Source organism: Amblyomma maculatum, chromosome 5, assembly GCF_055883805.1.
Source record: "Amblyomma maculatum isolate TAMU_Amacu chromosome 5, ASM5588380v1, whole genome shotgun sequence".
Classification (NCBI taxonomy): Eukaryota; Metazoa; Arthropoda; class Arachnida; order Ixodida; family Ixodidae; genus Amblyomma; species Amblyomma maculatum.
This window is the reverse complement of record NC_139348.1, coordinates 134,041,216-134,065,112: the sequence shown is the minus strand read 5'-3', so window position 1 is coordinate 134,065,112 and position 23,897 is coordinate 134,041,216. Positions and strand designations below refer to the sequence as shown.

The following is a 23,897-nucleotide window of genomic DNA, read 5'->3' as shown; positions in this document are numbered from 1 at the left end:
CGCTACCAAGTGAAGGCCGGGTCGACTTAGCCCCAGCGTCACGACAGCCCTTTCACTGCGCGGCCGACCCGCTGATGCTGGCCTGAGAAGATGTCGCAACGCATGCGCGGGGGCTGCTATATTTTTCTCGCAAGCTCGCCGGTGCTGCACACATCGACAAAGTAGGGCCATTTGTTTAACCTATACCAGCTACACCTAGTGTAGGAAATCTTCTATACTTATAATGGATTCTTGCTGCACTGGTGTAGCTGGTGTAGCTTAAAAAAATGGCTCTAGTGTCAACGTCGTTTGGGCACAAGATTTCGAGCTCGAATATCTGCCCATGATCTTCCATGGCACCAACGCCTTTCATTCCTTCCTACCTCCGTGCCATGACAACACGGTTAAGGTGTCTAATAGAACGACCCAGTCTCTGCGCTTAGTCACTCTCCCTCGCTGTTACAACCAGCAGTGGCCGCCTATGAACACAGTTATCAACGCAGAGAGGATGTGCGACAGTCAACCCAAGCCAGAATAGGTTCGCGGTTAAACGATTTATGAGGTTCAGCGTCCCAAAGCGACTCAGGCTATGAGGAACGCTGCAGTGGATGGTTTCCGACAATTGGTAACACATGGGTTCTCTTTACGTCCACTGGCATGGATTTCGAATGCATGGCATCCTAATCGTCCGCATTACTTCGATGCTTTCACGGATCCTTCTTTAAACGTCACCACGACAATCGAAAACTGCAAAAGAAATGACAATAAAAAACATTCTTGCGTGCAGTGGTGCACATTAGAGAGATTTAGCCCACTGTGATCCGCGATTCACTACCGTGATCCGCCACCGCGCGTTCCACTGCGCATGTCCAGATCACTTTGATACCGATAGATGGCGCCACATACTAGATGTCGGCACATAGACCTGCCGCATTGGAACCAATCAGCCCACGAGCGGTAGAGGGTCACGGTGGCGGATCGCGGATCACGGTATGCTAAATTTCTGTATTGTGTTCAGTTTTTCGATCGCGTTGCTAGCACAAGGGACACACACACACACACACACACAAACTGCCTCACTTGCGATTGCACGCCATACACGATGCGAAGCCGAGCCGGTATCGCAAGCCATACCGCTCGCCTGGCGCAAAAGTGGATTCGAAGAAAACAATCGCTCCACTGCTCTTTCTCCGCCTGCCCGAGCACGGTATAATGTCTTTAAATCGGCGCACAGATTAAATTAAAAGAATAAAAGGCTCCAGCGAACACGATCGCGCCGCCGAGAGTACGAGACAACCATCCAATCAGCAAGAGTTGCTGCAACCGGTCGTAGCCCGAACAGAGCTTGCAGCGGCGTAAACGAAGAGAAAGGAACTTTCTCGCTGAAAAGAGTCAGCTCAAGCGTGAGAGACGTTGTCGCGGAAGAATAAATCGAAAGTGATTCACCGCCCCCTTGCGTCCGCGTGTGCACACTACTCCGGTTTCGGTAAGCTTCTGTTTCGAACAGAGCGGAGAAGCTGGCATCGAAGGAAAACGAACGGCACGCTTGCAGTGAAAAGGTCGATAGTAAGCTGCAGAAAGTTTTGCGATTTGCTTTTCTCCCTTACCACCTCGAGTGATTGTTCTGGCTGTAGACGAGCACACGAAACACGTTCCTTGTCCGTCATTTCTAAATACACGTTCTCCGATTTTTTAATGACGCTGCAAATGTCACAGAGCTAGAACTCTACACAGCTTAGCTGGCAAACCATTGGGTGAAGGGCAACGCGTGCACCCCCTTCCCGGTGTTAGCGCTAGTCCTAGTACACCACACAGTCGAATTGATTTCAAAAGCCCGACCATGCAGTCGCTGGCAAGTTTCACTGCAGGTTTCTGCAGCCAGCGATTTAATGCAATTCCGTTCCCGCCATGCCCAGCACTGAAACTCCGCGCGCTTGCGGAATCTGCACCCACCCCGCCCTTGAAACAAGACCAAAAATTTATCCCTGGGCTGAATGTCAGCCGGTCGCCAGACAGTAAGCCATGAATTATGCAGCTGCAAGGCATTCCTGATTGTTCGAACCAGCCGGTCAAAGTATTGTTCATCAGACACCACTGCCAGGCTATGATTTCAAGGCACGAGGGTCGATATATGCACACAGTTGCTCTAGGTGTTCCTTGCTTGTCTCTCTTGTAATAGACCCCGATAGTAATTGTCCCAGCCCATGGCTCATTAATTTGCCTCTTCAATTTACCAAGGATGCAAGCTTTACGTGTAAAACTGATTTCAGACACGAGGTTCTGGATACATCCAGCTTTCAAAGCCCATTTAACTTCCGGCGAATAAGGCATACCAGAAACAATTACAAGGGTTCAACACTGCTGAACCAAATATTGAGCGAAAGCATTAGCTGCCGGTGACCGAGTGTTCTTTTTCTCTTTTTCTTCTTCCTCAGCCCACATATAAAGCCCAGCTTTAACCGAGCCGTATAAACGTGCCTTAGTGGCCTATAGGGGTAACGTGAATGCCATGGTCCTAGCAGGCTGATTCTGACATAACCGTCCCATGTGAAACGAGAGACCCAAGCTGGCAGCTCCTGCCAGCCCATCTCTCGCTTTTGTGTCACGTGCGGTGTGATGTCACGCGCTGCAGCGCTACGGCGACCGCTTGAGTTGGTAGCCCAGCTCTCACCCTAGTGTCACGTGGGGCGTGACGTCACGGCGGCACGTGGGTGCGGCCGCGCCACGCTGAAGGCTGAAAACCTAGAGTAGTATTATTCCTTTCGCAATATAAGCAACAAGACGCCGACTGGGCACGTCGACAGTGCAGGGCGAGCTGCCGCCCAGCCGCAGACTTCAATCCAACTAGAGGCGGCCGTCCGCACTCTTTCTTCGCGCACCTATTATAATGAGCGCGGCAAACACTGCGAACAGAGCCGGGTCCGTCGTACTAATACCGAGTGGGCGAGTCGACAACGAAGCACCCCTTCCCTCCCAAGCCAACAACGAGGCCCGCACGAGATGGCCATCCTGACGCCGTCGTCGTCTGAGGAGGGCCAGACCGAAGAAGGCTCACTCGAACGGCTAATCGATGACGGACGCGGCGCATCGATTGCCGCCCATCGAACGCGAAGGGAAGCCGCGCTGCTGCGCCGATGCCCTTCAAAAGGAGAGCGACGCCCCGGGGGAGCAAAAGAGGCACGTCTCAATGACGCACCGCCGCTGACCCCGCCGCCGCGGAAGACGCGGAGTGCGCACTCGAAAGCGAGCGTCGTATCTATACACAAAGCACGGATGTTTGGGGGGAGCAAAGGAGAGGCGCAGTAGCTGTCTCACTCCCAGGACGAGTCTCAACCGCCCCCTGAGAGAAGGGATGAAACAGGGAGTCAGAGAAGGGAGAAAGAAGGAGTCTGGGCGAATTCCGGCCGCATGGAGACTTATAAATTGGTTCACAGGAAGGGAAAGGCGCAGTAACTGTCACACTTGCTCTGTGGACACCCGAACCGCGCCGTAAGGGAAGGGAGGGAGGTGGGATGAAAGTGGAAAGAGAGAAATAGGAGCCGTAGTGGAGGGCTACGGAGTAATTTCGACCACCTGGGGATCTTTAACGTGCGCTGACATCGCACAGCACACGGACGCCACTTCGTTTCGCCTCCATCGAAACGCAGCCGCCGAGGCCGGGATCCGATCCCGGGAACTCCGGCACAGTAGTCGGGCGTCTTACCACTGCACCACCCCGGCGGGGCGCGTGGAGACTTCCTAATCTGCACCGACACCGCACAGCACGCGCGCCTCTTCAGTTCGCCTAGATCGGATTATGCGGCCGAAATACGAAACCATGGCCCCGTGGTCATCAGCAGGGCGGCATAAGAAGTAAGCTACAGCAACATTTCACCACCACCAGGCGAAGCCGGGGGAAACAAAAGGTCAAAGCAGACGTTAACGAAGTCATTATATCAGCACCGAAAAGAAAACAATGACCCCCCCCCCCCCTTCACTCCACAAGAGAATACCAAAAGTGGAATCGCCAATGTCCGCAAACCACGCCATTGTATTAGTGCGAAATGAAAGTGGCCTCTATGACACAAGCAACAACGGTTAAAAAATACAAAGCCGTAAAAACGCTTACCACAACAGAGGCATTTATTTCAGCGCTACCACGCATGCGTAGATCACCCAGAGGGCGACAGATGGCCACACATTACCGTCAAATGTTGGCTCCCTAATCAAATGCCGGCAAATTCGGCCCACAGGGGTCAATCAGCGCGTGCAGCGCTGACGACGTGCGGTAGACACGACATGAAGCCGCTATAAGCGATAGCGAATATTCGAAATAATGCGCAGGAGTGCAGAAAATTACGCTCGGCTCATTATTAGATGTTATCAAAATTTCATACATCGAGTGTTTTTAAAGACAATATATAGTGTCGGCGGAGATAATTGTTGTTGATTTTTGCGGCACATTGTCTTTTGCGAGCCCATATCAGCACGTATGAACGTTGCTTTAGGTCTAAATGTCTAATTACTAGTGTGTAACGTTAGATTACAAACACCCGTTACGGGCGCTGAATACAGTTTATTCAGCGGCATCAAAACTGTCTTCTTATCTGCCACAAGGCGAGTAACATCACTTCGCATTGCAACTAGGTCAAACGCGTGACGTCACTCCGTGCCGACCAATTAGCGCATCGTGGCGTTAAGCAAAACCTGGCGAACCTGGAAATGTACCGTTAATGTAACATCCCCCCTAACGTTAAACCGAGCGCAACGTTAGAAGCGCAGCGCTGAATACAAGCAAGAGTATATATACAAACTAATGTTTCAGTTACTTTCCCTCACAGCAGGACAACGAGAGCCTTCCTCGAGCTTACTAAATGGTCAGCAGGGAGAGAAAAAAAAAAAAAAAAAAAAAAAAAAAGCCGGGAGCACCAACTTTCCTCCGCTTCGCGAAAACCGCGCGTTGTGTACCGAGAGACCGCAGCATGCTTGCACAGCTTCCCACCCAGGCGCCTCAGTAAACTCTGCCGACACGGCAGCGAGCCAGCGGAACTCTAGAGGAGCCGGCAAACAGCCGCTGATGGGTCGGAACAGTGCCTGCGCAACGAACACACTAAACCGCGCACATACAAGCGCGCCTCTACGTTGGCTGCGCGTTCGTCCCGAGTTCCTTGTTTAGCTTGGGAAACAGAACTCGCTCTCTAAATACCACCCGCCTGCCACCTCTGCCCTTTCGCGTCTCTTGCTTCCGACGTGTCGCGTGTTGCGATGCAAACAGCACGGCTACGCTATAGGAAACAAAGTACCGATGCGCGCACTGGTACCGGAAGCGAGGCCACTGTTTCGCCTATCAGAACCCTATATCCAAATCTCACATCTAGGGAGTGAAGGAAACAACTGTAGAGAAGCAAAAAGGTTAAACTACTTGAAAGTAAGGATTTGAGAGGTATGCCGGACGGCATTTCTCCACATTTCAAGACTAAAGCAAATGCATTTATACGATGTATAATTTTTCTTTTTTTTTCCTCTTTGGAGTAGGTTTTCAGTTCAGTACAGTACGACAGGATAGAACCGATCACCCTTCCAGCGAGCCGTCGACAAAAGAACGAAAGAACCAGAAACTGCGCGCTCTCTCCTTTTCATTCTGTTTTCCCCTCTTCTGTAGAAGGCCTGCGAAAAAGAAACGAATACGTATAGAGGTACAGAGAGGGCGGAAAAAACGACATTCCTGGAAGCTCGAAATCCAAGATGCGCATCCATCTTGAGGGACGTCTCGGGGTCGCCTTCCCTGCGCATTTCAGCAGCAGCAGCGCCTCGCTTCTGCTGTCACCGTCGGTATTGCTGTACTCGTTTCCACTAAGTTCATTTCCTTTTTTGTTTCCCCCTCCAGCGCAACACAGTCCCCACTTTCGCGTCACGTTCCGCGCGGCGGCACCGAGAACGAATTGTGCCACAGTGCATGTTGGCCACATTGTGAGACGGCCACATTGTGAGTGGGCCACATTGTGAGTGGGCCACATTGTGAGTTGGTCACATCGTAAGTTGGCCTCATTGTGAGTTGGTGACATTGTGAGTTGGTAACATTGTAAGTTCGTGACATTGTGAGTTGGCCACGTTGTGAGTGGGACACGTTGTGAGTGGGCCACATTGTGAGTTGGCCACATCGTAAGTTGGCCTCATCGTAAGTTGGCCTCATCGTAAGTTGGCCTCATTGTGAGTTGGTGACATTGTGAGTTGGTCATATTGTAAGTTCGTGACATTGTGAGTTGGCCACATTGTGAGTTGGTGACATTGTTAGTTGGCCACATCGTAAGTTGGCCACATCATAAGTTGGCCACATTGTGAGTTGACCACATTGTGAGTTGGCCACATCGTAAGTTGGCCACATTATGAGTTAGTGACATTGTGAGTTGGTGACATTGTGATTTGGCCACATTGTGATTTGGCCACATTGTAAGTTGGCCACATTCTAAGTTGGCCACATTCTAAGTTGGCCACATTCTAAGTTGGCCACATTCTAAGTTGGCCACATTCTAAGTTGGCCACATTCTAAGTTGGCCACATTGTAAGTTGGCCACATTGTAAGTTGGCCACATTGTAAGTTGGCCACATTGTAAGTTGGCCACATTGTAAGTTGGCCACATTGTAAGTTGGCCACATTGTAAGTTGGCCACATTGTAAGTTGGCCACATTGTAAGTTGGCCACATTGTAAGTTGGCCGCATTGTAAGTTGGCCACATTGTAAGTTGGCCACATCGTAAGTTGGCCACATCGTAAGTTGGCCACATCGTAAGTTGGCCACATCGTAAGTTGGCCACATCGTAAGTTGGCCACATTGTGAGTTGCTGACATTGTGAGTTGCTGACATTGTGAGTTGCTGACATTGTGAGTTGGCCACATTGTGAGTCGGCCACATCGTTAGTCGGCCACATCGTGAGTCGGCCACATCGTGAGTCGGCCACATCGTGAGCGGTATTGTGCCTTGGCTGCTGCGCGTGGCCGTTTATACGATGGTAACGCCTGCGCCTAGAGGCAGTGTTGACTAGCCTGCACTACACCGCTACTGGTTGCACGTTCGAACCCATGTACGGTAAATAATTCTCCAAGCACGCGCCAGGCAGTACTACACCAAGTTCGTTTCTAGAAAAGTTGTCATGGATTAAAGCATTACCGTGGTATAATCAAAACGGTACAGCAAGCATCTGAGAACACCGCACCGATGTACGGAAAGAAAGGTGACGAAGTATAACCAACTTCAACGAGGTGACTTACAGGAAGACTGGAATTCTCCATCGGAAGCAGCTAAATGGTTATGTGCGGCTAGCAGATATTAACTATCATTTAGGGTAGCGCTGTACACATTCAAGGAAAGGGCATGCAGTTTGACGAGGCAAAGGAGAGGGAGGTGGAATTATAGACTAAATGAGGGAGGCCACAAATCAGCTAAACACTTCCTTAAAAACTTCGCCCTGTATTCTCCTCTAGTGCACTGGCACACAGTCACCACGCAGTAAGCATGCCGAAATTTTAGCAGAGCTTAGAGGACAAATCGCATTAAAAACGTGGGCGCGCTTATACCAAGGCGACCTTCGCTTCCAGCAAGCTTCTCTAAAAAAAAAAAGAAAGAAATGTGCCAAAATGGTCGTTCGACACAAGCGATACCCAGGGTGTTTGTTAAGCGCAACCGAGATGTTAATGTTTTAACTGTATTGTTCTTTTTTTGTTCGTCTTCTAACTTCGCACTGCCCTCCAAAATGAGGCGAGCGACAAGCACGACAGAAACCGTTCAAGTGCACTGCGCGCCGAAACAAGGCATGTGCCCGTGACTGCGCAGCTGGAAACAGCGGCGGTTAATCATTACGACGAACCCTAACGAGGAGAGGCACCGCGAACGGGTATCTAGCAAAGCGCACACAGTCAATATTCATCAAAGCAGGAGAGGCACGCTATTCACAGAGGCCAATTAGGGGAACCCTTGTCACGCAAACAGCGAAACGAGACACGTTTTCATGAGAAGAGCAAAGGTGGCATCGGTTTGGCGGCCATTGCTGTTGATAAATTCGAGCGATGATGGCCGCTAATAACTTTTTTCGTTTTTGCGTTGTTTGTTTGTGTGTTTCGTCCAATTCCAAGCGACGGTTCGCATTATTTTGGTGAACGGAAAGGGTTAAGGATCAATACCTAAAAGCTGTCCAACCAGACCCAGCGGCTCGTCGGCTACGGAGCTTCACTGTTCACAGGAGGCTCCGCGTTCGATTGACGCTCACAGCCAACGCACTCAGATAGCGGCGAAACGCAACGCTGTTCATGAACTGACAGGTAGGAAAACGAGAAAGTGCATAGATACTGCGCCTTTCCCTTCCTGTGAGCCAATTATTATTATTATTATTATTATTATTATTATTATTATTATTATTATTATTATTATTATTATTATTATTATTATTATTATTATTATTCATGACGCCGAAATAATTGGTTAACCCGCGCTCCTCCCCGTCATCTGGAAGGCACGCCATAGTCCAGGTAGAGGGTTGCAATCTAACAGCCTGAATTATCATTAATTCTTTCACAAAAACAAAACAAAGAAGACTGAGAAAAAAAATGACGGATATGCAGCTAATTATTTCTTTTCTCGGAGAAAAGAAGCGGGAAGGTTTCGGAAGCTGCTTGCGTTGGAAAAGTTGAGTATGGGCGAATAGTATACAAGAAGCAGCAAAAGGAAAACGACCACTACGGCGCTTTTTTTTTTTCTGCCACATTTTCTCGGCTTACTAGTTAACTTTTACAAAAAAAAAAGTGTTGCTGGTTCACAAACGCTATGACAACGGCGCAGCTTCCATGCCACTGCTTAAGGTTGTGAGATGCAGGACAATAGCTATGTGCAAACCAATCAACAGCACCGATTTCCTAATGACTCCTCTCTAGTTGCTCTAATTATACATTACCTAACCAGGCAGATATATCAGCACACCAGTGCAGGCTGCGCGGCGCCACGATGGACGCAGTTTTTCGACACCGTACACGCGCGTTGCCTGTAATGAGTCATCGTCACTAGTGATTAATTTATTAATTAATGTGCTCCGCACTAGGGGATGCCGGCCTCAACAAAATGCGCATATGCTAGATACATCATTGCGCGCGAAATCCCGGAGAATGCTCGGAAGTAGCGAAGTGCGGGCTCCATATCACGCTGAAAAGCGGCACGCAAGACGGCCAACAGTGCACAATGGAGCACATAGTTGTGGACGGGTATAATCTAACTCGTGCGGCACATCAATCGTGCACCGCGCAGAGTGCGGAGCATCGCAGACAGATGGCACACGGCCTCGGCGAAATCGCAAAAAAAAAATAAAAATAAATAAAGAACCACTATGAGAACTGGGAAGAGAGGAAACGAAATGCGGGCGCATTCGAAGCATAAAGCAGAACGCAAGCCGCACGGAATACGAGACATTACACCCGGAAAGGAAAAAAAAAAAAAAAAAAGAAGAAGAAAGTTTCACTCCACGGCAGTTTTGAAACCGCATGTCCATTTATCTCTATTCTTGATTTCACTCTTCCCTCGCATTTTCTGCACGCCGCTACTCCAGTATGCCAAGCTCTTCGGGCTATGAGAAGAGATAGTGCGGCTCTTCTTGCTCCTCTCCTTTCCTTTTTCTCCCAAGGAGCTTTCGCAAGGGGCAGGGGCAGACTCTTTTTTTTCTCTCTATCTCACTCTTTTTGCAGCTCGCGCCGCTGTACAGAGGAGCCCGGCTCCCTCAAATGAATTCCTCGGAGGACGTTTTGAAAAACCGCCGGCTCATCAGTACGGTCCGGACGCGCACAAAAAAGACCTGGATGTGGGATGGAGGGAGGAACAAAATAGATACCCCTGAGATCAAGAAATTGCATTTAAACGTCCGAATGGAACACGGAAGGAGAACGCGGACGTCTTTGAACCGTGTATCCTTATACACGGACATGTATAAGGATACGGATAAGAGGGGAAAGAAGGGTGTATGGGAGAAGGGAACACGAGGTTATGACTACGAGCAAGCGCTATCATGCGCGGGGCCGCATTAAAATAAATCTCCCACCCAGCAGTAATTATACGGCGCAGACTCGGGTCTATTCGCGTGATACAATGAGAACTGATGACTGCCGCCCGCGACCTAAGCAACAATAAAGAACATACACGAAAAGAACGATATGTAATACAACATGCATCGTGCACCTGGAAAAACATTAAGCACGGGTTGCATGTCGAAGCTCTATCCTTTCATAACGCTGAGAGTAATGCATGCACGAAAGCACGTGTGCACTACGAACGAAAAGCAAGAGTCGGGAATGACATCACCTGTGCATTCCGCTGCCGACATCGTTTTGCTGCGGCGTCCACAAAAAGGGTGGAGGCGGGAAGGGAAATAGGGGACGATGCGCACACCGCCCCGTTCCCTGGCTCAGGACTTCGGTAAGGGCTCCCATTATGCATACGACTGTATAAAAATTGCCTCTTCCCTCAACCGTTATTGCGCTTTCCGTGGAGCTGAGCGAATGAGAAAGGGAAATGCATCGATACAGAGAAAAAGGGAAGGGGACACACATACAGAAAGCAGCCTGAATGCAATCCTATTGCCGTTCTGGACGGGGGGCGGGGCCGACTAATGGGACCGCGAACGCCGGCGCGCCGCAGAGCCTATGTAGTATGTGGCGCGCACGGCTGATTAAAAATTGCTCCCGCTTTCACTTTACCCCTCGATCTCCGCCTGGCGGACTCGTTTCGACCGGTAGCTTTCGCATTTGGTTTCTCCCACGTGGATCTCCGGCAGTTTAATTTCGTTCGGTTCTTATTTCGCCGAGAAACATTCTCCCTACCTTTGCCGCACATGTCCGTTTTAGGGGTGCACAGACTGTGACGACGGAGGCCCCTCTCCGTTTTGCGCATCCCTTTTGGTTGCTGACGTGATTTTGCGCGCCGCATCAAGAAGCGCGAACACCGGGAAAAGGGGAAATGGGCATTAGGGCAATCCCACTATTCTTCACATCAATTCCGAAGAAAAAAAAAAAAAGAAAGGATCGGAAACTGAGCAGGAGGCGTGCAGGCCATCTCTGATGTAATGAACGTGAATACCATTCTTGCTCCGCTTTCTCCTCCTCTCATCCGTTCGTTTTATCGTGTTTTCGTCTTACCGCCACCGAAGCACAAGCGTCGCTCCCTCTCGCGGTCAAAAGAAGCACTTGAGCGACAAGGCTATTTATCATGAGAGGATTAATAGCTGGGCCTACTTCTTTTTATTCTCCAAGTTCCTTTCGCGTTCCTTGCCTCGTCTTCCTCTATTCAATTTGCATTCTTTTTTTTTTTTCTTTGAGCAGAAAAAACACACGGCTCAGAAAGCGGACGTCGCAGTGGCCCCAGTCTTCCCATTCAGTTCTTGCCCTCACAAGAGAAACTGTGCTGCGCTCTTCCTGTCCGTACAAAAAGCGGTAAATAATAAAAGCAGCCAACGAGTGTCGTGACCCTCTGGCGCACCCAGATTTAACGCGGAGGACTCTTCATTCCTTACACATTCATCTACACATAGGCGCCTCTTCAGCTTATACTGCCACAAAGAGGCGAATCAGCGGAACAAAAACAAAAAAAAAAAAAGAACGTTGCCTTTCAAATAGCCACGTGGCACCATTGAAATAGGGGCACAAGGCACTGCAAGAAGAGGATAGTGCATTATAAGTTAGACGCAAGGCAATAATAGCCTTGTGTACATGAACCCGACGCTATAGAAGGTCGAGTAGCGAGAAGACAGTTGTCGGGCTGAGGCAGCCCGACCCGTACGATAGCCTGACTCGAGTCGACTTCGTCGGCTCATGTAAACCCCCCCCCCCCCCCCCCCCGACTGTCGACGGCCGAACGGACAAGGGCACTCAACGAGAAAATCGACACTTTACAAGTGCCAGCATTGCTTGTTTCATATCGAACGGTGCTACTGAGTACAAGGCAGGGGTATCCCTCCTTGCTTAATGTGACTGAGGGGGCGAGGTCATGAAACGGGCAGCGAGTTAATTGGCGACGAAGATGGGATGAAGACGGGATGAAGACGAGATGAAGACGAGATGAAGACGAGATGAAGACGAGATGTACGCAAAACACCTGCTAAGCGAACCCGACGACTCTACTTGCGACGCAAGAGCCCGCAGCGGCGCGCAAGTGAGTGGCGTGACGCACTCAGTGAGCGCACAGCCATTGTTCGCGGCACCGCCATAATTCGATTCGAACACGGAAACGTGGACAAACTACTCCGAGCGACTGGAATCGTACTTCGATGCAAATTAAATCACCGACGACGCATGCAACCACGCGATTCTCATACCGTGCTTCAGCCCGGAGGTATATTGGTCGTATTCGATGCTTATTGACGCCGAAAAAGCCGCGGGATGAACCCTATGATGCTGTCATTACACCACTCAAGCAGCACCTGAATGCGCCACCATCGGAAATCTATGAAACGTACCAGTTCCAAATCCGCGTACAGAACACCGGCGGGAAGGTAAGCGACTACCTAGCAGAACTTCACAAAACTGCCGACAACTGTGGCTTCGACAGCGCGTGGTAACGTAACCTGTGGGACAGATTTGATATTGGCCTGCAGGAGAAGATGGTTCAACGTGTACTCCTTGCTAAGCTGAAGTCTCTCACTCTTCAAGAAGTAGTACACGTCGCTATACCGGCGGAAATGGCGATTCAGAACGTTGAGCGCCTACCCCATGCGAACAAAGTCAGCGCTGAGAAGACACCGCGTAAATGCATTCGCTGCGGCGATTGCTCACATGACACTCCTAGCTGTCCATATAAAATGTCAACATGCTATACGTGACACAAGCAAGGACATTTATACGCAATGTGTTTCGGCGGTGGAAAAGCAAAAATGGCAACAAAGTTTCAGGCGATGTCAGTGCCCATTTTCTGGAGTCCGCCACTACGGCGTCTCTCACAGCCTGGGTAGCTTTCGGACGTTAAACCTCACAAACCACAACCTGCAGAACCTTCACCGCGCATCATAGACAAATTCAAATGCAAACACTCATATCGACAAAACTGCGGTTGGAATATTAAGCGCAACTTGCAGCCCTTGAGCGATAGCAGATATTCCCCCATCATCATCAGCTATTTACATATTCACAGCGAAGCGAAGCTCGGTGATTTGGCACTTGTCAACAAACGCAGGACTGAAGACTAATCATAGAGGTCTACTACGGAAGCATACAATTAAAATAAAAATAAATTTCTAATCAAGGCCGATGGTAGGCGCCGCGTGTATCATTCACCTGATTATAGGAGAAACACGCTAGAAGCAAAGAATTTATTGAGCTTATGATTTGGTCCGACGATAAGTTTCAGGCCGACAACATTTTTTGCATACAGGAGCTGTGCATGACAGTTACTGCAGACCTGAGTGGTATCTGACACTTCGGAAGATAACCTCCAGTACCGGAAAAGACAAAAGCACTCAGAGTAGCTTCCGTGTTTCGTGTTTTTGGCGTCCTCGTCTGTTCTGGGGCATTGACAGAAAAAAATATGAAATTGGTGTCGGACATCAGCTGGTCTGAAGACTTTTAGTCGACGAGCATGGGGTACGTCGGATGAAGACTCACCGCGGGGAACCTGTGCTGCAGACCCCTAGCCGCGGCAGCCGCCGCCGCTGCCGCAGCGGCCGCCGATCCCGGTGGAGAGCCGAGCAGCAGCAGGCAAGGCAGCTCTGGGGGCGGCGGCGGAGGAGGCGCGGCCCCCAGAGGGCTGGGAGCCGCCACCACGCCCGGAGGGGGAGGCGGCGGCGGAGGAGGGGGCGGCGGAGGCGCCCCGGAGGGTGCCGCACCCGCGGCCGCTGGGGCGCCCAGCAGTCTCGCCTGGTGGTGGTGGTGGTGTGGGTGGTGCGGCGACAGGTGGTGGTGGTGGTGGTGCGGCGGGAGCGACGTCACGTACGCGGCGGTGGCGTCCGTGCCAGCGGCTGCGGCAGCCGCGGCGGCGAGCACTTCGAGCAACTGCGGGTGCGGAGGCGGCGGAGGAGGCGCCCACCACTTGTCCAAGGCAAACGCCGCGCACGGGTCCTCCTTGAAGTCGCCGACGGGGGCCGAGGTGGCGGTCGACGTCGTCACGAGGTTAGCTGAAGAGGAAGTGGTGGTCGTCTCGCCGGACGCCGGGGCGCCAGAAGAGGACGGGGACAGCGCGGCCGCCTTCAGCGTTGAGCGCGCGGGACCTCCGCGGCGGCGGCGCTGCCTCCTCGGCTTCTTCCTGCCGCAGGCCGCCAACGACGAAGCGGTGGGCCGCCGGCGACGCGCGGCCACCGGCTCCTCAACGGCCGAGGCCTCGGCGGGCCGTATCGCTCTCTCTTCGGGGGCGCTGGCCCGCACGGGACCGCTAAGAGGCACGGTACGCGTTCACGGTGCCAAAGACGATGGGGCAGCTTCACGCGCGGAGTCCCGCATCGGAGGCTAGGACCGTCAGGTACAGGTCTTCTTCAAGGTCGCCTGCTTGGCCCGTGCGATGAATGCATTCGTCGCAACAGGTGGTGTTAACACAGGTCGCTTATCAGCCAAAGAGGCGAGCCTTATTTGCCAGGGGGCCTCGCAATCAACCTACTTCCTCCTTTGGTAACCTGCGCCTCTCTGCGGAGAGACAGCCTACAGGGGCGGCATTCGGGAATGGCATAAAACGACTTCTCGAAGCTGATCCCGTGGATTGGGCAGCTTCGCAAACAAAATGCACCAGATGCCTTCGGCCGGATAGCACGAAGGTTCTCCTTCGCTGCTGGTTCACCAGGCCAGGCCGGCTAACTACTACTAAGAGCTTTATTGACGGCGCCAACGCTTGACAAAAGCCGCCTACAGTACGGTGCTTAGCATTCTCGAGAAAATGCCTCAAATGCTAAAGGTACAAAGCCTGTGCTAAACTGTTTTCGATATGTACGACGACCACGCAGCCCACCAGTGCCCGAAAAATTGGGTGATGGTTTATGACAACGAAAATTACTTTGAGAGAAACGCGCACTCACCTCCTCGGAAATTTCTTCCGTGCTCAAAAACACGAAATTCGCATTAACAACAGCTTAATATAGATGGAATTCTTCCTGATGTCCACGTCTCGAGTGAAGGAAAGGGAATAGTGATTATCAGAATCGGGGACTCTCGACTCGAAACGAATCGAGTGATGCGAATTTCGGGATCAGTTGGAATGTGTAAAAGTCAAAGGTGCGAGTGAGGAGCAGCTCGACAGCTAGAGCATGAATCTTGAGAACGCACCAGTAGGTCTAATATAATACACAGAGCCTGTGTGTCAAATAAAACTGCTGACACAAGCCGTTCGGCCTTTTCAGCAAGCACCACTAATAACTAGGTCGGCCAGGAGTTTCTTACGCTGCATTCGCCGTGCATTTAGGAGAAAATCGCTTCCATATGTTCAATGCGCCGACGCCCACTGAGTATGAACTGCGCCCCCAGGCAAATGAGGTCACTGAGCGATGTGCACAAATGGGTCGTCGCAAGACGCCCGATCCCGTTCCTTTATGAGAAGACAAATTTCCAAACAGTGCTAGTTTTCAACAGACTAGGAACGTATGCCTATGCTGGGCTGGCAACTAAGGCTAAAAAGCATCCACTACAGCGTTGTCTTCTTCCAACTTGTCGACACAGGAAGACACTTCCCGAAAAGACGAGCGAGCGAGGTCGGCGAAAAAAACCGGGAAAAGGCCGCTCGACCGCGGCGCACCACTTCCCGAGTCCTGCGACGACACTACCGGACAAAACACGCGGCGGCCCAACAATCGGCGCACTTCCTCTTCCTGTCAGAACGCGCGTCGAAACCGTGACGGGAACCACCAAGCACCACCACAGGCGAAGGAGAAGACGACGGCGGGTCGATGTCAACGTCGTAGCGTCCGAGCTCGAGCACGAGAAGAAAGGGCGCGAGCAGTGTGCCCACGCCTCGCACCGCCGCAGCTGGGGACAACAAGACGGGCCGAGTCACGACACAACCACCACCGAGAGAAGCGGGTCAGAGTCGACAAGCGTCCTCGGCGGGAAATCGACGCGCAGCACGCCCAAGCAGTTAAGGGCAGGCCCGACGCCACGCTACCCGAAGCACGAGGACAAGACGCGACAAGACAGAGAGGGGAAGCACGGTCTCTCGGTGGCGCCTCTCAGTCGCTCCGCCCAAGGGATGCTGCTGCTGCTGTTGGCGCACTCCGGCGAGTCACGCAGCAGCCTCCGCGTTGCCGATGCGTGGCGTCGCGGACACTAGGTCTCGCGCGAACGGGACCGTGTGCGAGCGCGCGCTCCTTCTGCTGGCGTTGGTCTCGCCGCAGAGCTTACTCTCTTCGAGGCGGCGACGCAGCGCTCGACTAACGTCCGCGGCGGCGACCGCGCCAGTCGGCAACGGTGCAACGAGGAGGGAGGGAGGCACATCGATCGGTGCCGCTGGCACGAGCAGCGCCGCCGTGGCCGCAACGTCGTCGCGAGGAAGAAAGGGGGAAACGAAACGGCAACGCGGCTGAGGGAAGAAAGGCACGACGCGGACGGCGGGGGAAAAGCGCTCCCCAAACTCGCGAGCGGCTCTGGCGTCGGCTCGAGCTTTAGCTGACCCGATCTTAACTCTCCCCGTCTTCTTCCCCTTCCTCCGGGGAAAGGATGCCCCGATCCTTGCCGGGAAGAGCAAGAAAAGAACGGAAAACGGGAAGGCTGCCTCAACGCGCGTGCGTCGGGACTCTGGGGAGGGCGAAGCAAGGGATCGGGAAGGCGAGGAAGCGAGCCCTCAAAGGAGGAAAGAAAAAAGTACAACAATCTTCGGGAGGAGGTCACTTCCGTGCGGCGCCTCGCGAGATTTGGGGAAGCAAGTCATGCTCCTCCCCATCCTCTTTCCCATCAAACATGGAATAAGTGCGACACGTGCGTAGTGACCCAATACGGGAGCAAACAAAGGGGTCACAAAGGCTCCGACGACAACGAGCAAATTTTTATGAAAAGCGGTCGTTCTTCATTCCTTGATTTGTATTGAAAAGCATTGTCGGGTCGCTTTCTATTATTATATTCTATTGAAAGAAGCCGATGAAAAGACACTCACAAAAAGTGGGAAGCTTCCAGAAGGGAAAAAAATTCCCGACATGCACCTGCCACAAAGCTGACACTGCGCCGTATGGGGCAAGAGCGGATAGATTGAGTGCGATGCATGATCAAATGGAAGTAGCAAGGAACAGTAACCTTTATGGGAAGATTAAATCGGTAACTCCTTAGAAATTATGAAAAGTGAGCTGACAGGTAGGATGAGCCTTGGAATGTGTGGCGACGATACTGAATGGAAACCCTCATTTGCAATGAGGGGTGTAAGAGGTCATAGAAAACTAGCGTAACTTATCCCCTCCTTCCCTACGGTAACTTATCCCCTCCTTCCCTACAAAGTACAGGCATGCATCCGCAAAAGGCCGAAGCAGGCTTCAGTGGATACGCGCTTTGAACGGAATACCAGGTGATAAAGCAAACGCCCAAAAAACAAACCTTCCAAGAGTTCCTCGGAAAATGCGCAAAGCGAAAACTTTCCTGAAAGGATGCGAAAACTAGAGTTTCAAGGAGTAAAAGGATATACTCAAACTATGAGCCCATGTTCGCCTTTCAAACAATATGCATTGGCTTCGGGGACCGGGGGAGTCTCAGCAGAGCACAAGGAAACATCGAGGAAAAAAAAGGGGGAGGGGGGTGGGGGACTCCAGCACGTGCCGGGGCTTCACATTACCCTCTACCAAGGAGTGGGAACGGGAGGGTGGAAGACGACCACATAGTCGTCATAGATACGACACGTCGATGCAGCTCCTGCGAAACCCGATGGCCGCCGGCGATCGCTTCGCCGCCCTTTATTCCCTACCTCTTTTACCCACTTTCGGGAGACGGACGCCACCCCATTGCTCCATCGCGAAGGGATAACGACAAATGGCAAAGGGCGGAGAAAGGGTGAAAAGGGCGAGATAGTGGACGACGCGGCGGGACGAAAGGAAGACCGACAGCAGTTGGGAAAGGGAGGGGGAGGGGGGGGGGGTGGCAACGGCGGGAAGGGAATCAAAAGTAATGTAGGGAAAATATCCCCTACAGTGAAGAAATTGAAAACAAAAATCCGCGGCTGTGCCGTAGTGGAGGGCTATGATCCAGCGCTATAATGGTTTTCGTCTCATCGCATTTTAGTGGTCCAAAGTGTCCTGTAGATTTGTTTGTATCCGCCCTTTAAAGAGCAGCCCGCAGGTCGCGATGAATATATTGTTAGTGGGTAGGTTTGTTATTTACATGACAGGCGGGTAATTCATGAAAAGAAGGAACGGTTAGAAGTCGGAATCGAGAAGCTCCTCCCATCGAGAGCGACCGCCATTTTGAAATGCTCGGCAGTTTTCTTCGCTGCCGTCGACACACAGCGGGCTGCTGCCAAATCCTGCCACCCCAACACTGTCGAGAGACGGTGACGATGCATATCTATGAGTAAATAGCCCTGTAATTACCCAGGAACACGTCACAGGTATACAAAACTGTAGAAAGATTTACTTCAGTAAATGACGAGTAATTGCGTCGAACAAAGGACCGACGTAAAATGTGAGAGAGAAACCGAGCCTGGGAACGCGGGTAAAGGTAGAAAAAAAACGACAGAGAGGAAAGCGGGAGGGGCAGTATTTTTTTTTTTCTTTAAGCAAATGCTCGCGATGGAATCCAGTCAAGGGCATGCCGGTGCAACGCAGAGATGCCTCGGGGCGAAAGGCAATTGTTTCCCATTCCGCCCAAAACGATCTCCGAAAATCTAATCAACGTAAACAATCTACAGAAAAGCCGCCGCCACCCGACCGCCCGCGGCTTCTGAAAATTCGCACTGCTTCTGACCATTTCTAATTGAGGATACCCTCGAACAGGAGGGTGCTTCTTCACTGAAGTGCTCACAACGACAGTATAGTGAACGGCTGCGACCGTAATGCCGCGTGCGGCTGCAAAGGGCGATAAAGAAACTCTATGCTCGTCTACACACGAGGCCGCGTATGTCAGTGCCACGCGGGGAGCTGACCAGGAAGAAGCAAAACACAAGCAATCACCGCGCCGTAGTCACTCCGCGCAAGGAACGTGCTACCACACTCGCACAAAAGGACGGTCAAGAAAGAAAAAAAAAAAGAGCGGTCGTGGCGGAAAAATTGCGGGCCGTGTCTCGGCCTCGAGGACATGTTCACTCTCCTTGGCTATGGGAAATGGGGAAGGAAAGACGATACTGGCGGCGCCAGCTGTCTGGGGAATAAGACTCCCCTTTCCCCAATCTCTCCGAGTGCCCGCGCTGCTCGCAACCGCACGCATTCCACGCAAGGCGGCAGCAGGGCGGTGCGGCCCTAGCGGTGGTTCCGCGATCGGTCAAAAACCGCGCCGCCACGCCTTCTGCCCACCGTTCCCAACGTAATTACTCTCCGTAACGAAGCTGTGCCACCTCTGGCGCTCCACAGTGCAGCCAGCGTCTTGGCCGATCCGTTCTATCTTCTTCGAGAACAGCGCAAGCGACACACAAAAATAAAAACATAATCGAGGCACGTTACACAGATCGTGCTGCCACGTTTATTTCTCTATTACTTCTTTTTCCTAAAAGCCCTTCGCTTCAGAATGTGGTAGCTTCAAAGATGGAAGCCAGACCGAAAGCAATTGCTACGCTCAGCGAGGCCCATACCAAAGTTCGACAAGCCCCAGCACTGCTGTTGCCGAGCTGCTTCGAAACACGCGTTGTCGTAAACATTGCATTCGTGGCATCTTTCCCCGGAAGTTAAGCCCAGTCACTTCCCGCTTCTTTTTAACGTGACAGAATTAGAGTGCACATTCGTCGGAAACAGCAGCGTCGTGAGAACGAAATATCCCGATTGGTCAACGCATTGGGCAACGTAAAACCACCTTTCGAAATACCTCAACTCCAAGAAAGACGAAACAATCTTGCGGAAACGATAAGGATGTGGTTCACGTGTCGAACCGCGGCCCTCTGGGTTGCAAGCTGGGCGCGTCACCTCTATACTACTGAATAACGATCATTCAAACGCGAGTTGGGAGGCCTTATGCGACACTATAGCAATGCTAAGTTAATATTTACGACCCCTAATTACCACTAGTAAAAAGATTTTCTGCAGCACTACTTCACGCTATTAAGTAGCGCTATAAGTATCCTTATATAAGTAGCCTTATATAGTAGCCTTAAGTAGCCTATAAGTAGCCTTAGCACAATTGCAATCATTCTCAACAGCGCATGATGTCCACACGGTACTGCTATCGCATCCACGCGTAAGGGTACTTAAAGCGCTACCGCAAAGCCCTATTAATTACCATTACTATTCAGGTCGTTACTTATCCACAACGCGAAGCTCCCACGCAGCAATACTATTACATCCGCTCGCAACGCTACTACCATCCGTTTTGATACGTATTCCTCTCCGAGCAGACGACCCACGCGATGCTATCGTATGCCACGCTTCCGGCTTCGTTAATGTGCGGCGTATTCCGAGATAATGCGCAATAATTACCGCTTCCTTAATTATGTCTAGGCGTAAGTACTCGGGAACCAAGGCGATATCACGAAGCGCATATACATTCGGGTTGCCGAGAAATCAGTGGACCAGTCCCGCGCAGGCATGAATTATTCCGGAGCAGACGACGACGACGACCGCAATCGAGACCCCACGTATCGCCGTTTCCGCGGTGAGGGCCATCGCCGCTGCCATCATTATAATCGAGACCGCCCATCGGGCAACGGCTGCGCGGACGCCATACCACGGAAACGCAGACTCAAAACGAGCACTGATGGAATAAAGAATGAAGAGGGGGAAAGAGAGAGCACCCTCACGTGAAAACATCCCACACAAAAGGCAAGAATGGCTAGGGAAGTATTACGGTCAGACAGCTAATGGTCGACGACAAAACGAATAAAACTTTCCCCGCTACTGGCAGAATCGGACAGCCGTGGCAGTGTGGGGAACATAGGAGTTCCCGATCCCTGGCTTTCCCGAAAGAACGAATAGGTGATCCGCCTTGCCGGCACGAGGTCTTCTGGAATTTGGTCTTTCACCGCCCAAAGCCCCGCGGCTCTAATCAATACGCCATCGTCTGATCGGCTAAACGCCACTGCTGCGTCAGCTGACTGCGAACGAGGCAGTTCTCTTCCCAAGTTTCACGCAACAAACAGCGCGCGCCTCAGTAATCCAACTGGCGTCCGCCAAAATGCCGTGCATCGAAGAGAGAGATATCTGAACAAGCGACACTGCACTCGGTAGCCAAGCGCCATGGTCACCCATACTGCATAGGGTGGAACCCGTGTACTGGCGGCGAAGCTGGATGCGGACAACAGTGGGACGAGAAAGCAGAAAAGCTACGACGTGCAGAGGCCGACGGATGCTCCGAAGGGAGAGGGGCAATGACGCCGTGTCCCAAGTCCGAACCAGCGCGTCTCCATTTCTCTTCCTTTCAAGGCGCGTGACACAGCAAGGATTCGTCAACGAAGCCGCTCCCGAATCGCAATAAACGACCACGAAGAGAACGGTCAGCTAAGGGTTCGATGAAGGACGGGGAAAACGCAGCCGTACAGAGAAAAAGCGAAGCGCAGCCGCACAGAGAGAAAGCGAAGCAAACAACGGGGAGCCGCTGATGAGAGTGACACTTTCGCCCGTCTTCGACGCGCAACTACACGGCAGAACGGCAGTCCGGCCGAGGAGAGGTGAAGGGCAACGAATGATGGGGGACAATGCCGCTGTCCATGGTAGACAAGATAACTAAGAGCGGGGAAAAGACACGAAAGTACGGGGCTCTTCGCTATTTTTATTTCTGGTCATGGGAGAGTGATAGAAAGGCCCCGAGAACCGTCTCCAAAGAGAAGCGTTCAGGGAGCTTGATTGAACGAAAGAAACAAGACGCTGCTTGGAGGGAAACGACGAGGAGGCATATGCGAATGTAAGGTGCCAAGCTGAAAATCTTAACGACGCGTCTGTCGCGGTGGCATACCCCGAAAAGCAAAGACAAAAAGTGTTCGGAACAGAGCACGCCGAAGATGAACGGCAGCAAGTAAGAAGAGAGGCGGTCCTGTGTGAGATCTGAACAGCCAATACGCAAGAGGCGCATAAGGATGGCAAGCGGGCATGCCGCGTGGAGATGACACTCCCGCAGCGGAAGGAGCCCGCGATATAACTGTCATGTCCCGTCACACCCCCGGCTTCTCCCTCGCCTGGATCTCTTTCTGCCTCCCTGCTTCTGTCTCAGCGTTGATACCCCTGTCAGAGATTCGGCGGGAAAGCCGCAATACGCGACAGGCGAACCTCCGACAGGAGAGGCGAGTGCGCGATTGCGCACCAAATGGAAGGCGTAGCGCGAAGCCTTGTAGAAATTTTCTTTGGAATCCCGACGACTTAAAAAAGAGAGAAGTTTAATCATTTGTTGGAAACGAAGATTCAGATAAACTACAAGGCAAATGAAAATGAGCATGCGCTTTTGTAAGCCACAGCTAACGACGCAATGCTTGCTTCTCTTTAATCTGTTTACAGTTAATCAGAAAAAGCGAAAAAAAAAAACACTGTACGCAAAATATTCTCCTCGAATTTCGCAGACGCCGCACATTTTATGTGGGCCCATACACCTACGCCTTCCTGCGTGTAAACCGGTGCACAGTTAGACCAGAGTTATGATTTTAGACCAACAAAACGCTCACAATCGTTATCCCGGCATGCCACAGGAAAAGCCAGGCGCAAACCAAACATTACCAGGGACTTTTGCGACTAAAGTAGTGAAATGCGAAAGCCCGAGTGCCGCATTCTGCTACGCAACTGGCACTAAATAGTAATTGATAACTAATGGATAATTAACATATAATTATCCATTTAGGCAATTAGTTATTCATTTAAGCAATTAGTTATTCATTAGTTTATACTATACTATAACTGATTTAATTAATTAGTTTATTATTTCGTAATTGATCATTGATTGACATATGACCGTATAAGGCACGAAATCGCGCATTCTGTGGTGGTGCTCTGTGATTGGTCGAGACCTTTATGAAGTCATCCCGCCTCGACCAATCAGAACACCGCAAAAGCGGGACACATTTTGTCCACGACAGCAAGAGCCATTAAAGGCTCTCGCCTTAAAATAGATCTAAATCTTTATTCATACGTTCATATTCAAAACAGCCCACCTAAGCAATTATTCGGAATAGTCACATGACGGACTTCATGGCGTGGCGCACATTTTAACGGCTCTAGAAGCGGGCCCTAACTTCGTGCTCATACGCGCAGAGAAGAACCAACCCCTCTTTTCCCGCAATACAACCGCCTCGCATTCGGCAGCAACCGTACTCTCTTCAAACGAGGTGCTTCACTGCGCACTGAGAAGCGTCCACTCGAACATCCAGCACACGCATCTCCTTTTTCCCTACCGCGACGCCATACGTATGCAGGCAAATAAAATAATCGAGGAAACTGGCGGCAGCCTGGCAGTAACCAGAGCGGGGACCGCGAAAGGCTTCTAGCGGACGGGACAGAACAAGCAGGATGAGGACGTCCCTCGCTCGTCTCCTGGACGAGATGAGACGAGACGTGGAGCGCGACAGAGCACGCGATACTCATAAGATAGAGGAAGAGAGAAAAACAGCTCCAGACAGATCCAAAGCGTTTGCGGAGGGGGAAGAAGAAAGGCACTGGGCACACACGAGGAGCCGGCCACACGTCCTCGTCGGGCAGACAGAGGGCGCTAATGACGGCCCCCTTGTCTCACTTCTACCCAAGGGAAACGAGAGTTCGCAATCTTCCTTTCGCCTTCATACTCGCGCTTCGCTTTATTTTTATTTTATTTTATTCACAACGGCACTGCTATAAGACACAGCCCTCGGACGAGAGAGCTGCCGTCTGTCTGCCTACCGCCGGTACGGATTCTGCATTTACCTCTCT

General features: G+C 51.6%; 1 protein-coding gene across 6 annotated transcripts in view; it reads right to left on the bottom strand.

Moving 5' to 3' along the window:
• LOC146189617 (RNA binding protein fox-1 homolog 2-like) overlaps positions 1 to 23,897 on the bottom strand; it is a 384,063-nt gene that overhangs the window by 211,300 nt on the left and 148,866 nt on the right. The gene's annotated exons all lie outside the window — the stretch shown is intronic.